The sequence below is a fragment of the Xiphophorus hellerii genome, chromosome 4 (genome assembly GCF_003331165.1).
Source record: "Xiphophorus hellerii strain 12219 chromosome 4, Xiphophorus_hellerii-4.1, whole genome shotgun sequence".
Lineage (NCBI taxonomy): Eukaryota > Metazoa > Chordata > Actinopteri > Cyprinodontiformes > Poeciliidae > Xiphophorus > Xiphophorus hellerii.
Genome location: NC_045675.1, coordinates 25,891,652 through 25,907,668, shown reverse-complemented (window position 1 = coordinate 25,907,668; position 16,017 = coordinate 25,891,652). Strand labels below are relative to the sequence as shown.

General features: G+C 36.5%; 1 protein-coding gene across 1 annotated transcript in view; it reads right to left on the bottom strand.

Moving 5' to 3' along the window:
* The window catches only part of adamts7 (a disintegrin-like and metallopeptidase (reprolysin type) with thrombospondin type 1 motif, 7), a 137,387-nt gene that overhangs the window by 891 nt on the left and 120,479 nt on the right, over positions 1-16,017 (bottom strand). The gene's annotated exons all lie outside the window — the stretch shown is intronic.

Genomic DNA, 16,017 nt, shown 5'->3' with positions numbered 1-16,017 from the left:
TCAAAACGACACCAGCATTATGTTTAGGTGATTAAAGTAGCTAATAAATGCTGAGCTAATTTCCTGCCCAGTCTAGGTTTCTTTTTAACAAATGCAAATTAATGCCATCCAGCATCAAAAACTTGGACAAAAAGAAAGTTAAAATACCAGTAGAAATATGCAAAAATGTTGCTCTGTTAAAGTAGCTCAACAAACGAGACAATCAACTGATGCATGTTGCTTTTCCCAGATTTTATATCAGTATATTTTTTACTAGATTTCTGCGTTTTGATGGATTTGTTGATTTTATTTGTGCAGATTTTGTGAACTGGATGTTTCTCATGTGGTTGGATCGAGTTAAATATTGAACACCATTTGGCAACATTTATTTGCTTTGTAACTTTTGGTGGGAAGCCACCTGCCTTGATGGATGGAAAGATACACAAAAGAAAAAAAAAAGAGATCTTTGCTGTGGCAATTAAATTAATAGTGAGTCCTGGAAAAGGAAACAAAAATAAATAAGTAAATGAACTAAATCGGATATCTGCCATAATTGGATAAGAGTGAAATTCAATTATCTTTCATGACTGATTTACTTGTGGGAAAATTAAAATGCATTATTTGAGAAAGTGAACTCCAAGAGAACCGACTCGCCTTTAATGCTTATATTTGAGAAAGGACCTAGGGGCTGCTGGGCGTTTTGAAACCACCCTTGAAAGACACCCAGGAATACGTGGAAAGCTCTGTGAAAATGGGTTTAAAGGTTTCCTGTATTCCCGCAAACCGGTGTGAAGGACGAGGTTTGGGTGCTTGATGCAGCTGAAAGCAACATCAAAAGCAAACGGATGAATAGTATATTAAACATGTAATTCGGTCATTCAGCTGGAAGTCAGACTGTCTGAACTTCTGGAAGAGAGTTTACATTATAAAACTTTAAACTTTTCAGGTCTGGAATCAGAAGGGTGACAAAACAGATCAGTGTATGCAAAAGATGAACAAAATGTATTGTTAAAAAAAAAAGTGAGAGAAATCAAAGATTGCGTTAGTCCTTTGTATAATCTTAATAGCTAAATACTGAAAAAAAAACATGCTTAAAACATTAATCCCAGAATACAAGCACTCAATTTCATAAATATTCCTCTGTGACCTATATTAACACAAATGTTTTTGCATGGAAATCCAGCCTGACCACCAGCAAAACATCAGAGTGATCCTGCCTCATTTATTTACTTCACTTTTAACTATCAAACAATAAGCAAATAGAAAATTAAACTGTTGCTAAACAAAACAGTTGATGTGTCTTATTTGATTTTTTCTTTTGGGTGACATAAATAGTCCAGAAAGTGGCAGTGAAAGTGCAGCAAGGTGAAAAGACAACACTGAAGAAGGCATCTCACTGTTGGTAAAATATGTACCCAAAGGAGACTGCCATTAAATACTTCATTAGTTTTGTAGCCTTGCACGAAGAGCCATGATAAAAACAATATTTTGCAAAAACAAAATGTATATATTTTTTTCCAAATACTGACTGAGCTTAACCTTTTATTTCATCCTCCCTCCAGCTGCAGTCAGACTGGACTCGCTCCAATTGAAGTATTTTACGGAGGTGACCGAAGTCTTGGTCAGATGTAAAAAGCAATTTGAAGGTGCAAAACCTTTAAAAACCTTTTTTTTTTGCATTTTCTTTTGATTCTGAAACTAGACATAAAGACAAATTTGCTTCCTAAAAACCCTCCAACAAGCACGCAAAATCTCTATGCAGTGACTCAGTCTACATTTCAACAAGGCATTCTGCATGCAACGAAGCCATTTTTAAGCAAAGCATAGTGTCCGTTTTTAACTTGGAGGTTATTGCTGTCAGTCTGTCAGTTTGATTCAGAGTAATTAAGTGGCTCTCTTTCACAGCTACATACCTCCAACATGGTAATAGACCCTTTTCACAGTGACGTCAGACAATGGCCGCCATAACTCAAAACTGGGTATCTTTACTTCCGGTGTGATTTTGCCTTGGGAACCAAGCTGAAAACTTCCCGCATTCTCATAATCTTAAGGATATAATAAAAGGTAAGTTTAATAATAACAGCATTTAAGTGTTAGATAGCTGTTACTAATCATTGTAAATTCACCATTCTCTATCTGTGTATAAAATAAACAGCCTCCGATCGGAGAGTAAACCACCTAGCAGCAGCTTTAGCCACATTTAGGAAAAATATACTCTCTGTCAGCGCTGTAACGTTTAGAGGTTCACTTTCTGTGTTTTATAAAACAGTGTTTACGTGCTAGATAACCGTTATAAGTCATTGTCAATTTACCATTCTCCAACTGTATTCAAAAGAACCAGCCTCTGATCATGAGTAAACCAGCTAGCAGCAGCTTTAGCCACAGTTAGGAAACATATACACCGCCGCCTGTCAGCGCTGTAACGTTAGAGGTTCACTCTCTGTATTTTATAAAACGGTGTTTACGTGTTAGATAACCGTTATCAGTCATTGTCAATTTACCATTCTCCAACTGTATTCAAAGGAACCAGCTTCCGATCATGAGTAAACCAGCTAGCAGCAGCTTTAGCCACAGTTAGGAAACATATACACCGCCGCCTGTCAGTGATGTAACGTTTAGAGGTTCATTTACCGGTGAATCATTATTTTTTATAAGTTTAGAAAAAACAAGACAAAAGCCACAAATAACAGTTGGGCTTGACGATATTTCTGTTTTTCCAGCAACAAAATGCGCATCTCCATGCACTGTTCATGTTTCTGTCACTGCTAACTGTCACAGAGTCTCTCCCAAAGACGCAAAGAAGGAATAAAAATAAATACACAAGAAAATATTAATGTGCAATGATTTGGATAAATAACTTTAATCTGATTACTGGATTTGAAATACGAACTCGTTAGATTATTCGTTACCGAAAAAGTGGTCCGATTAAAGGCATTACAAAGCAGCGGCGGCACCGGACATCTCTGCTTATAACAAACAAATCCCTATTTTATGGGATGAGTGGCAACTCCAGTCTATAATTTAATAATCTGATCAAGATTAGAGCCTAAAACGTTATAGTTCAAAAACAGTAAAAAGTTCTGGTTAAGGAACAGTTATGTCACGTAGTTAGCTAGCTAACAAAATTCACTAATGCTAAGCTAACGGTTACGCAAAACAAAAATACCTACCTTCATAGTCAAACAGGTATTGTTCGGTGAAGAATTTGTAGCCTTTGTCTAATTTAGATTTTTTTGTCAGAGAGAACTGGTTTGCAAATCGTGATATATCTTCAAATCTTATTTTAGGCAAATGTTTTAGAGACTGTGTAAACTCCATGCTCCGGTGATCTGTCTGATCAACATATGCTGTCAGATTTATACATCTCTCTCTCTCTCTCTCTCTATATATATATATATATATATATATATATATATGAAATAGACAACTTTATCATTACTTACTATGTACACCGGAACTAAGGATACACAGCTTCGAGCCAAAACGGAAGTTGTGTGACGTCATGTGAAAAGGGTCTATACTTCAATCTTAACATTTTTGTGGCAGTGCAGAAGATCTATTAATATATTATTTTTTTAGTATAGATTTCGGCTTGTTAAAGTCCTTCTGCATTAAATCAATATTGGCACAGTTGGACTTCCAGAATAGGAAATGTCTATTTTTGTCACTGTAAAAGATTTCAGACCTGCGCTGTTTTCAGTAAGCATAAATAAAATTAACAAACACCAGAAACCAAAAACCACCGAGCCACAAACAACACTTTTTTAGATGTATGAAATCTTCTTCATTCAAATCTTCTCCAAATTCCTCCAATTTCCTTTATTCAACATGAATCACGGGAAAAAAAACTGTATTAAAAAAATACAATATTGTTTTTAAACAAGCCATGAGAAACAAAAATAAGTAAGAAACTTTCAGCAAAAGATTCAAAGAAATTCATTGTCTGTTTCCATTCAAAATCTTGAATCATTTTCACAAGTTTGGAGCTCAATCTGTCCTTGTAATTAGCACATTGTGTTGTAGGAGTAAAGTTTGTTTTACCATCTGACGCTCGTCTTCCCTCTAGCACAATAAAAAACAGAGAAAAACCCACGCTTTCCTGCTGCAACCCGATGATTAATAACGCGCCAGCAACAGAAAAGGACTTTAACAGGCAGCGTCTCAACTTGACGCTCCCTGAGCAACAGACATCTATAAATCTCAGAGTGTCAAAAGTTTACCTTTAAGTGAGCACCCTTTTAATCAGGCTAAGTATTTAATTGCCTATGTGCGCATCAAGAGCAGCATCAAATCATCATCATAGTCAACACAAAAGATGAAAATGTTTTCATTTGTAAACCTGGAGCTCCAGAGCCGTGGAAGACGGCAGACGGCAGACGGCTAATGTTTGAACCATCTGTTTCAAGGGGGAAGAAAAGTAAAGAAAAACAGAGAAATTATCTATTTCAATAACTGTACGCACATAATGAGGAAGCAAGCTAGTAATTGTGATGAAGGAAAGTTTTAAAACGTTTCGCCCAGAAAAGACTGTCAATGTTTATGTTTTTTCAGAGATTTGCAAGCGGTCTTAAAATTAACTCATCTTTCAGTGCAGAATCACCTCCTCATAAATATGACCTTTAATTAAATGGGTGGTTTTGTTAAAAAAAAACAACTAATCTCCAATCAGTAAAATATGCAAGGATTGGATTTTATTATTTGTTCTTGTATTTTATTTAAAGCGTGATCAAAGTTTGATGGAACTTTTACTTACAAAAGTATGAGTCCCTAAGGCTTAAATAAGATGTTATAGAAAGCTCCTTTTCTCAAAGCCATTTGTCAAAATGGGAGCATAGCATTCAAGTGAAGTTCACATTTGTTGATCTTCATAAATCAGGAACATTAAGATAATTACTCACCAGAATTTGCCCTTAAATATAATCTGTGAGAAACATGGCTTATCTTCTCTGGATCTTCCTGCGACATTAGTCCTCTAATCCTAGAAAATGCCTTCAGGTGATAGAAGGCTGACTTTGTTAATTATCTTTATGTGTTTCTGAATGGTCAGCTCCGAGTCCATCGCCTAGAATTCAGGCCTGATCAGTAGCTTCTAGCTGTAATGGCTGAAGCTGTGTGCCGACTCCAGATGATTGCTCTTTAGTCCCAAACATAATGACTTCAGCTTTGTTTCTGTTCAGCTGGAGAAAGCTGTGGCGAACACATGCATTGATTTGTTTTTAGCATCCCGCCACCTGGTGATATTGTAATGTAGAGCTGTTGGCATCTGCGTAGCTATGGCAGCTAATATTCCCATAACCATAGCTATGGCAGCTAACGCAATTACTTTTTAGGTTTGGATTGTTCTAATTTCACCAGTGCAAGATTCACTGCATTAAAAGATGCTTTTAAGACCTTTTGACATATTTTCCATTGCTGGTAATCACTGCAGAGACCAAACTGTACTGCATGTTTTCAGACCATCAACAAGGTGGCTGTAAAAATGAAAACCAGTCAATTATTGAAATGATAAGAATCAATGCTAAAGTTAGTTTGTACTAACCAGCTTGACAAAGTCTGACTAAAAGTCAGTGTGTTAAAAATTGAGTCATATATATATATATATATATATAAAAATAGGATAGGAAGATTTTATTGTATACATTTTAACTGGGTACAACTGTTATGTCGTATCAAGAACATATAATTTTTCCACATGACGTTCCCCAAAACTGCTCATTTGTTGCTGCTTCCACTGGTTCAGTTCGCAAAGGGAGGTGGTAAGGCTTGGCTAATTTTCTTTCACCAAGTGAAAAAACAACCTTAAGTTAGATGATGGACAGTTTAAATAGGTCTCTAAAAACATCCAGGGATTGTTCAGGTCAAACAAATTATTCTAGAGAGCTTTACATGCGATAAAAAAAACAAGCTGTAGCTTTGAACCGTGTCAGATGGCGTACTTTAGGATTAAACATCTTTTTTTTCACAAAAAGATCTTTATGAAGCTGTATCCTCAAGTGTCTGCAACCGGAATGATTGGACCTTTGTGTATTTTGTTTGTAGTTTGTGCTTCAATGCATTTTATCTGCGTTTGCTTGTGACAGACCAACAAAAAGTGTTTTACAAAAAGAACTGGAGAAGTGTTAATGCATTTTTATTTAATCCTCTCTATTTCAGCCTCGAGTCTTTTGAAGTGTGTCGTTAAGGGTCACAGACATTTCGAAACTAAAGATTTATCCAATCTGCCTTGGGAAATAGCTGAAATTCAGAAAAAATATAGAGGATCAAGGAACAGTATACCGCATACTCTCAATGAGATTTATGTCTACGGTTGTATAAAACATTGATCTGCTTTGATCTAAAGCTTTCCGTCAGAGCTTTGGCTGTATGCTTATGGTCTGAAATGTGAACCTCTGCCTTCGTCTTGGATCAGTTGCCGTTTCTAACAGGTTTTATTCCAAGTTGAACGAGTGTTACTTGAACTGAATTTTGACTAGACATGCCCACATTCTAACTATCCTGAACGGTCATTTAGGATATCTGCATTTAAGGATGAACAGTTCGAGATTCAAATCAAAATGTCTTTCAAGATATCTCAACGACACTGATGGAGTCAAGATTTGAAAGGTCTGGAATTACAATTGCAGATATATCAAACTTAATTATGACTAATTGAAATAACATTTTTAAGATGTCTGAATTTGAAGAAATTGTGTATAAAACATTCCAGTGCTGCCACTGAGTTGTCCAAATAGTTGGCTGCAGAATTTTGAGTGGCTGCAATGACGCAGGCTTTTCTTGACAAAATTGTTAGAGAGCTAAAAGTGCTGTTATGAACCCATTTCTGCCCTTAAAATTGGTGTATTTTCAATTTTCTTAGACATTTCCCACGCCTGTTAATAAGTCACTTCAGATAAAACACTTGCAAACAGTTCTGGATCCAAATATCTCTAACTTTTCAACTTTTGTGCTGCTCTCTGATAAGCTTTTGATTCACAAATGTTCTTCTTGGTTTTGCACTGAAATTTATTTATCAGTAAATGAGTAATGAGGATTTATATACAGTACAGACCAAAGGTTTGGACACACCTAATTAAAATGGGTTTTCTTTATTTTCATGACTATTTATAAGGCAATAAATCCCACTTATTAACCTGACAGGGCACACCTATGAAGTGAAAACCATTTCAGGTGACTACCTCTTGAAGCTCATCAAGAAAATGCAGAGTGTGTGCAAAGCAGTAATCACAGCAAAAGGTTGCTACTTTGAAGAAACTAGAATATAAGGGGTATTTTCAGTTGTTTTACACTTTTTTGTTTAGTGCATATTTCCACATGTGTTATTCATAGTTTTGATGCCTTCAGTGTGAATCTACAATGTCAATAGTCATGAAAATAAAGGAAACTCATTGAATTAAAAGGTGTGTCCAAACTTTTGGTCTGTACTGTATATAGAGGCCACACTTTTTACCTTTTTTTTTAGATTATTTTTAAAAGCATATATGATTCTCATTTTACTTTTCAGTTATGTGTCGCTTTATGTTGATTTATCAAATAAAGCCTTAACAGGACAGGATGTAAAAAAAAATTAAAAAAAAGACTTTCAAGGTTTACTGTCACTTTTGAAAGGCAATGTCTATTTATATTATTTTCACATGCGTAACACTCAGAAAAATGAGTTGGATTTAAGAAAAAAATCCAACTCTGTTGCCTGAATCCAGGTTTAAATCCATGACTGGAAGCCTGAACCTGTTCGCTAAAAACCACCCAAACTTGCAACTTGCAACAAATATTTCTGGCACCTTGCGGGTGCATGAGAGTTGGGCCTTGAACACAAAAAACGTTTTGGGCCGACGGTGACCTTGTTGGGAAACCTTTTCTTTTTTAGGGCAGTTACAGATGCAAAGATCCCTGGAAAAGTGCAAATGTCAGGGTTTACTTGCCAAGACCTGCTAGGTGAATAAAAAAAGAGAAAAATAGTAAAAAAATAAATAAATAAAAACCTGAATTGGATCAAAAACAATAATAATAAAAAAAGATTTATATACTTGAATGTGAGCCTGTGACTGCAGCTGAGCCTGACAGTAAAACAGGTTGTTGAATGAACTCCTTTAGGAATATGTGTAATGTGAAAATAAAGAGTTTTTAACGACAGTAAGCTGAGCTAAAAAGGTGAAAACCTGGTTACCATAAATCATATAATAAAACACAACCTCAAAGTCTCTCTCTTAGCAATAATACATGACAATAGTCATTCCACATATATCATATTCACATTAATCAGTTTGTTATTGGTTGTAATAGAGAGCAAATTCACCCATTAGTCGTTTTTAATGCTCGTTAAACTTCATTCAAGATGAGAACAAATGATAGTAAATAATCTTCAGCCTGGATTTCCACTAAAATGGACACATGTCCAGAAAGGACTATTTATGATAAATACAAAATATGAGTATATTTATTTAATAAGAATCAAAATACAAGTGTTTATGAAATGATTTAGTGGGAACCAATTAAACAGAAAAGAAAGTCAAGTCTACCCTGCAAATTGCTGGTGTTATATAAATCTCTATGCACTTTGGAAAACCTGCTCCCAGAATAGCTCTTGCAGTCATTTAAATGAGTAATTATTGATGCACTTAGTGGAAAGTATGCCAATTAAAAAAAATGGCACCAGTACCCCTATTGACAGCTATCAAACTGGAAATGGGCAGAGAGAGAAGGATGGCGGCATTAAGCAAAGGTCGTATGTTTACATCAATAACAACCAGAATATTTGCTTTAGATTCTGAAGGACCACAGGTCTCATTTATAAAACATTATGCAGGATCTATATGAAAATCTCCCCGATCTCCCCCCAAAAATACAGTGATATAAAACCGTGCGTACACACATCAGAAAGCAATTTTCCTATAAAATGTTCAGCTGCACCTCAGTTTTTACGTACGAGGCTGTGCCTCATGTTCTGCCCCTACTCACCCACATTCAACCACAACTGCTCAATGCAAACTACCTCATGAACGTCGAGGTTTACTTAAACGAGCCGGCTGACTAGTGTCATTTCCTGGAGAACAGTTGCAACCGTGGAGAAGGATTTAAGAAAATCCCACAATTTTACGAGTCAGAAATCGTTGTGAGTGGGGCGGAGAGCCGAGCCGTGACAAATAAAAAAGGAACACACTGCCTCCGGCATTTTAGGAGGCTGATGGCACGCTCAAGAGTTTACCACAGAGTCAGGGTTACAAGAGCCTTTGGCTGAAATGCTGCAATGTAGCTCTGAATGTGAGGATATGCAACTTTTCACCTGAGGACACAGATGCCTCACAATCACCACCAGAAACGTCCTGAGAACTAATTAAAAATGTTTTCCTACCGCAAAAAAAAGAAAGAAAATCCAGTTTGCAACATAGTTTATTTTCAATCCATAAAACATGTTAAACAAAATGGCAGTGGGTGGGAGTAGATAAAAGTCAGCCTGAGAGGAGACAAACACGGCCTTCGAGAACAGCCGAGGACAAATTACCCTAATCTCCTGCTTGTTTCTGTTTATTTCAGTGACTCACTTGTAACACAAGTTCTCTCATAGATGGATATTGGCAGCAATTTTTTTAAAAGAAAAAGCAAAACAAAACAGATTTTTGTCAGGTGGTGACTCGGTTAGTTGTCCCCAGATAACCTGGAAGCAGAATATCTTAAAAAAGAAAAAGAAAAAAATCCAATCAGGATTAGTTGATTCTGATTCAGCTAATCCAAAGAAAGTCTATCAAAAATTGGTATGTGACAAGTTAGAAAAATGTCAATTCTATAAAAATTTAAATGCAATTTAATTACAGTAAAATAGTCAACAGTGTAAAAATGTCTAATCATAAATTTGTATGTCATAATCATTTATGCTGGTTCAGTAAGGTGTTTCATATCACTGATCCTTAATAAATTAATTTAAGATGGCTCTATAGGTGAATGAAAAACATCCTAATAACTGAATGGCCGGCATGAAAATAGGATGAGTAAATATTAAACTGGTGGCATGCAGCAACGCAGAAATGTGAACCAATTCAACAAATACTAAAATAATTCTTCATCATCATCAAGATCTTTTTTAAAATATACACATATACATGCATCTGAATTGCATATCTTAACACATTAACCTCACATTTTAATTATTTCACTTTTCTTTAAACATGTACTTAATAAACAAACATAAGAAATGAAAATATTTAAATAATTATGGACATTTAGTTTTACATACTTGTATTTCCAACCTGTGTTGTGGATGTATAAACGATCTAATTTATACATTTTTATTTTATTAATTAATGTTTATATCTCCACACTGGCATCGCAAGGCTGCAGGGTCTGCACCTGAATGCTGAGGTGAAACTTGTAAATACCACACAGCCACATCCTCATAACATCTCACTTTAACTTTAAATCTAAATTTAACTCCAACAACAACAAAGACATGAGCCGTTTGGAAATCCTCCATGCTGCCTGTAGCCACACGCTGCGTTACCGTCTTATAAAGTTGTGGCAAAATGCAGCTTATTTTTAAATGCTCTGCACATCGTCTCCATATTCAGAGGTTCGGTTGCTGCAGCTGTTTTCTTTGCGAGCTTAATGCTCAGCTGGGCAGCTGCTGCTGCAGAAAAAGCTCCGCTCTCCGTTCCCTCCTCCTCTGGTTAATGATGCAGCGCTACAGAAAAGATCTGCAGCCCTTCTGGGTCGCACCTGCGCAGATCACGTCTCGAGGAAAGTACAGAACAGATTCCATTAAACCGCTTGTTGACTACTTAATGTTGTGTTTGGATGTGTTGGTAGAATGTTGTACTACTATTGAAGCAAAAATGATCCACAGGGACCTTCTGATGGGCAAAATCAGCCAACAGAGGGGAAGTTATACTTACTCCCTTTGACGAAATACTCTAAACTCTGCATTAGGGAATGAAAATATTTATCCATGAAACTCCTGCTTTGACTGACGTACAGTAACCTCTGACTGCTCCTTTGTTTTTCACACACAAAAAAACTTTCTGCTACAAACCACATAACCATATTCAACCTTTGTTGTGTGTCTGCTACAATGACGCAAATGAACCCAACATTGTGTTGCCTTTCTTTCTATTTCACATTATTGGCATGAAAACCCTTTTCAAATGCCCATAAATAAACTGGCATTGATTTATTCTTCAACAATAAAATTACGTCCACTCTCTGATTTAATAAAGTCAATAATACACTGTCCTTGAGAATCCTTTCAGTGGAGCAAAAAATATCATGACATGCTTACGCATCCAGCTTTTTCATGTGGTACACCGAGGCAGGAAATGACGAAGAGCAATCAAAACAGCAGCAAAAAAAGAAGACGACTAAACAGTGATATCAAGTAACAAAAGAGAGAAAACATGGCTGCCAGGGAGATTTTTCTTCCCATCAAATGTGAGATCAAGGTCAAAGAGGTCACCCGAAAACGTGCAAATACCATAAAATAACAAGAAAATAAAGTAAAATTAATAAGAATGTGATTGTTGACCTCTAAGTTAGACCTTGACATGTTTTGTAATACAAAGTTTTAGATTTTTAAAAATAAAAGGCAGCATTTAGTACGTGTACTTTGTTGCATTTGGCAACATTTTTTTAGCATTTTGCCAATGTGAGCAATGTTTGTTTGACAGATTTCAGCAGCACAAGCTGCAGGGCACAGTTTAGTTTGGTTCTCCTCTCTCATTGCATGTCTGCTTACGGAGTGTCCACAGAGCACATCTCTCATTACGTACAGAAGATTAAACTTTCTTGATGCAAAAACCCCCCAAATATATATATATATAGTATATACACATACATATAAATCTATCTATCTATATATATATATAGTATATATTGAATTGGAAAGAGTGATATGTGTTTATACACATACATATAAATTTATATATATATATATATATATATATATAGTATATATTGAATTGGAAAGAGTGATATGTGTTTATACACATACATATAAATCTATATATATATATATATATATATATATATATATATATATATATATATATATATATTGAATTGGAAAGAGTTATATGTATATATGTATACATATATATGTATAATGATGACATTAAAAGTGTCATTATTATGACACTTTTAATGTCATAATAAAAAGTTTGAGGCTTTTTAATTATAACAATCAAAAAGCCTCACATCTATCTATCTGTCTGTCTGTCTGTCGTTTTTGTAGGAAAACTGGAGCACCCAGAGAAAACCTTTTGTGTAAAGCAAAATTATTTGATTTTACTAAGAGAGCAAATTACAATGTCTGTCTGTCTGTGACTTGTGTTTTTAGAGAAACTGGAGCACCCAGAGAAAACTTATATTTGAAGTAGGATTACTTAATTTTACTAATAAAGTGTCTGTCTGTCTGTCTGTCTGTCTGTCTGTCTGTCTGTCTATCTGTCGGTCTGTCTATCGTTTTTGTAGGAAAACTGGAGCACCCAGAGAAAACCTTTTGTTAAAATGACTAACAATAACTTAAACTTACTAATACCGTGTATGCTACCTTCAAAGATAAGGCCTCATATGTCTGACGTAGCTAACAATCTTACAAAGATGTTATGTAAACGAAAAGTGATAGTCGCTGTTTTCACAGACAGGCAGAAGACAAAAGGAAAGACTGGTTTGAAGAGCCATCCATCCATCCATCCATCCATCCATCCATCCATCCATCCATCCATCCATCCATCCATTGTCTTCTGCTTGTCGGGTCGTGGGGGCAGAAGCCTAAGTATGGAGGCCCAGACTTCCCTCTCCTCAGCTCCAGGGGAATCCCCTCGCATTCCTTGGCCAGCTGAGAAACAATTATTCATTTTGTATGGGAATAGATGGGAGTTTTACAATGTCATTCTCAGTCTCTTGGCAATCCTCAGGGAGGTGCATAGAGCTAGAGTCCAGTGAGGGAAGTCTGACAGGCGTGGTACTGCTAACCTTCTGACGACTCAGTGAAGATCTGCAAGCATTGCTGGTTCTTCCCGCACAGGACTTGGAGCTGCTTCTCCCTGGTCTTGCTGCTGGCAGAGTCCCCTGAACAGGCTGTCTGCATTTCTGATGGCTGATTTTTCTACTACTTTCACCTCCACACACTCTGTCCAGCTCAATTAAGGACAGCATGTCTCTCCTCTCAGCCTCACGAAGTTCCTTTTTCTCCTGCTGTTTGCGTCGTATCTGGGAACCCCACGAATCAATCAGACACATGTTAGCTGCAGCTTTTTTCTCCTTCTCCAGTTTTTCAAGCTTCTGCTCTGCAGCTTCCCGATGTTTAATGTCTTCCATTAACTTTTCCTCCATAAAAGTCCTTTTCATATCTTCTTTTTTCTTTATAAGTGAAAGTTGGTCGTACACGATTTTTTTACGCATTTCAAGACTTCTGTTGTTATCAGCAATGTCACAGTGAGTGTCACGATCTAGAACGACCGATTGATGATGAACAGCTCTTCCTGGCTCAGTAACGTTGGTCTGTGTCTTCAGGTTCTGCTGAGCCGCCTTCTTCTGTCTACTTTCCTCACCTCGATATCCAGGAAGAACCCCTTGCCTTTCAGTCCTGTCCATTTCCCTCTTCTTTTTCTCTTTGCGTTTATGTCTGGCAGCCAATTCATCAGCCAGAGGGTTTTGCGTTGGAGTTTTCTGTTGCTGCTGTATTTTATGTGACAATGTGGCAGTCTCATCCTCGTAAAACATGTCACAATGCTTTTTCTGTAAAAGAACATCACATTTCTTTAGTATGTCCTCTAAACTGTAATCACTAGATTTCTTTTTTTCTTTGGTACGCAGAGTCTCATTCTGTCTCAAAAATTTCCGGCATTGCTCTTTCTTCCGTCTACTCATCTCAATTTCCTCAGTTTGATGGAGTCTATCTGACTCCATCATGGCAGCCCTGTATTGCCTTTCAAGTTTAGCTTGTTTCTCCTCCTTCTGTTGTTTATATTGAATTTGAGCATCCCAGGTATCAGTCAGAGACTGTTTTATTTCATCTTTCTGCTTCCTTTCTCTTTCCTCTTGCAACTTCTGGAGTAACTGCTGATTGGCCCTCTCTGCACAACGCTTGTTCTCCAGAAGAATGTAATTGGCAGCTTCTTTCCTCTTTATTTTGTCTAGATTGTCGTAAACAATCTTCTTACAATCCTGTTGAGAAAGGACCTTTTCAGGAAGCCTCATCTCACGCTGGTGTTGAAACACAGATATAGAAGGAAAGTCTTCATTTGTCTCCCGCATAGCCATTTCTTTAGAAAAAATGTTCTCCTCTAAAGTGTCTTTTGCAACTTCTTTTTTCTTCAGGTCCTGTATGATGGGTTTCTGTTCTTTTTTACATGACAAAGGCTTCTTAAACTGTTTGTCATGTTTGTCTTTCCCAGTAACCTCATTGCAATTAGCTGTGGACACAGCTCTTTGTCTCATTTTTTGTTCATGTTCTGCATTTTTTGTATATATCGTCCAGTATGAAACAACGGTGTTTGAAGATTTTTCCTGCTCTCGAAGTCGTAAAGCTTGGTACAGTTCTTCATTTGGTTGTATCTTCTTTGTCCTTACCATAGGAATAATAATCTTGGGTAAACGAGGGGAGTCCATCTTCCGTTTCTGTCTCACGGTGCAAGGAGAACAATTCACTATAAATCCGCTGGGTTCTGCAGGTCTGGCTCTAGAACACAAGTGACAAACTATTTAAGAGGTTTCAGAGCTGATGTCATAGACCTATGACACAAAGCATCTGATCCTAATGACGTCATCAGTTAGGTAGAAGTGTAACATCAGTTGCTATTGCTATGGTAACCAGGAAAAGCTCTGAAGTGATTCACACCTTCTAGTAAAGGAGATGTTTCAAACTATTAAAACATTTCCAAATAAATTCATTCATATTAAGACAAATGAAACTTTTCCCAACAATTTAGACTAGTTTCTGCCAATGTGGCTGTAATTTCAATAGGCTTAACAATGCAAAACACAATCACCTGGTTTCCCATTAAATCTGCTCAACAGTGTTTTCCTCATCAAAAGACATTTTTGATGAGGAAAAGTGTTGGATGAACTCAGGTTAAACTGTCTCTCATTTAGACATCTTTAGCGCTTTGTTCCTTTATCTCATTTTATTTTGTATGACACATGACTTCCAGTTTTTGATTTGGTGTTATTTTATTTTTATTTTGCTCTATATATGTTGTAGAATGGCAGCTTAACGGCAGAAAGGAACAGAAGATTAGCGGCCCTATTGATAGAGGCACAAGGTATGTTTCTTTTGTAAATGAGGATGGTTCTAATTTTTTAATCGATTGAAATTGTGAATTTGTTGTATATAAACACTAGGGCATAGTTTTGAATTAGAGTTGATATTTTTAGAGGTGAACATTATTTTTAGTTGAAACGTTCTGGTTGTCAGAGTGTGTTTTTGTAGCTTACACTGTCCTTTTTGTGTGTGTGGGTGTGTGTGTGTGTTTGTGCATACAGCTATTACAGTGAAACTCAGGGTTTACTTCCAATAAACAATCCTTCATTTGGGGCTGGGGTGTTGCACTCTTTTTTTTATCTTTAATCCTATTAGGCGTGTGCTGCTGTTCATGCCTGTATACATGTGTGGCCCAGTGTAGACAAATGAGCCAAACACATTCAACTGAAAAACGGAAGTGGGTTTTATTCCCGACTGTCCTCAGATGGAACAGTATTAATTTTGGTTTGATTTGTATGGCAGCGCATTGCTATCACACAGGGAAAAAAATATTTTGAATGCTATCACGCTATAGCGTGATACTTATCTTAGACGTGATACGTATCTTGTTTAAACGTGATAATTGTGTGTCCAGGAAGTGGCGGAAATTCAATGTTGAACTTTAGAGTATGGAGCATTATTATCATCGCAGATACAGGAGCTTTACTGTTCATTTTAGGCTGCTTTCAAACATCAGTGTTAGCATAGCTGGCACGTGTCATTCTTTGGTATTCCTAGGCCTGTCCCGATAAATTTTGCTCAACGATTAATTGTCTCAGAAATTATTGCGATAAACGACAATATTGTTTGAA